We start from the raw sequence: 1,618 nt of genomic DNA, 5'->3' as shown, positions 1-1,618 counted from the left end.
AAATGAAAAAAACAAAAAACAAACTTCAAACATCTTTTTTACTTTTTCATGTATTTTTGACAAACCTTTATGGTATCATCTAGATATTGTTTTTGAAATTTTGAATAAACTTTTTATCAAGGTGAAATCCCCTTTCTAAATGTTGGAGCAGATGCACTAGATACTGTATTTATTAGCAAAATGACCATGTTTTGTAAGTTGTTAATTTAGCCCCCCCCCCCTCCCCCGATAAATACATTTTTTTAATGTCAGATATTCTGTGAAAGAGGCAAAGAGCCCAAGTAGTGTGGAAGAAGAGCCCAAAAATATGAAAGGGCCACTTACACATACTCTATAGTCTTTGGGCATATAAACAGAAAAAATGAATGTATCCCAATTTCAGGCTATTTTCATTATGAACTTTATTGCTACTGAATTATTCATAAATTGTAACCACACTAGTCTTATGCATCAGACTCTGCACTTTTCAGAAAAGCGGACAAGTGAGTCTGTGAATGGCTTTATACACAGACAAGTCAACTCACTCTGACAGTAGTCAGAGATTAGTCTGCAAGCACAAACTAAATTTTGAACATTTAACTGATAACGGCATGTCTAGTATAGAGACTAGTCACACTACACTCCAAACATCCTGGCCCGTATTCTGAAGTAAGGTTTAACTTAGACCATGGGCTAACTCTGCTAAAATTATGGGAAGCCAAAAGTGTCAAAATTTTTATTAAGTTGTATGTTTCTTATGTTTACTGTGCTCTTTCCTAATTCATTGATGGTAAAGACAATCACCTATTTCTACTTCCTAGACAATTATGAATGATTTGAGAGCCAAATGAGCTGAAATATGACATCTCTACTCTTAGTGATTTATGTAAAAATTCGGCTATCCATACTTAAACCACAACTTTAAACCCAAGTTTAAGTTAAACCCGACTTCAGAATACGGGCCCCTCTGTGTATCAAATTGTGTAAAGCACTTATAGTGAGTCTAGTCTCACTATTTCAGACTATTCCGAAGGTCTGTGCCTACAGACTAGGCAGAGAGTGCACCATGCTATCTGTATACATGTCTATCTCTCGTTCGAGCCACTCACATTTCTGGTAAAGGCATCTCCGAGCCTGTTGATGTCCCATCACTGGCATTCCACCGCGAGAGAGCAAGAGTGAGTGAACAACAAACGTTCCGAGGAAGAGAACGAACGAACGAGCGAGAGAGGGAGAGGTAGTTAGATGTGAGAGGGGGCAAGCGTGCTGTGTTGCAAATGTCATTGGATACTACGACCCGGTAGCATGCGATCCTGTGGGATTTAATATCTCTTGTTTGTTTGGACGGTACACTCACGTGTGACATTATTGGAATTATTCTACACAGTGCAGTGAAGGGCTCGGTGAGTGGATTCAAAGAATTAAATTCATGGTGTTGTAATGTTGGTATTTCTCCTCTTTATAATGTTAGTTGTTTCCACGCTTGTGTTAGGGATAAATGATAGTTTTGAAGTTATGGATGCCCCAAATTCAGCTGTATTGCTACTTTTGTGATTTAAAAGGGAATATAAAGTTCTCTTTTGATATTTGGATATATAATATAAATGATAAGAAATAGCATACAAGTTGTACTATGTTT

The sequence above is a fragment of the Lytechinus pictus genome, chromosome 9 (assembly GCF_037042905.1).
Source record: "Lytechinus pictus isolate F3 Inbred chromosome 9, Lp3.0, whole genome shotgun sequence".
Taxonomy (NCBI): domain Eukaryota; kingdom Metazoa; phylum Echinodermata; class Echinoidea; order Temnopleuroida; family Toxopneustidae; genus Lytechinus; species Lytechinus pictus.
This window is presented reverse-complemented; position numbering follows the sequence as displayed.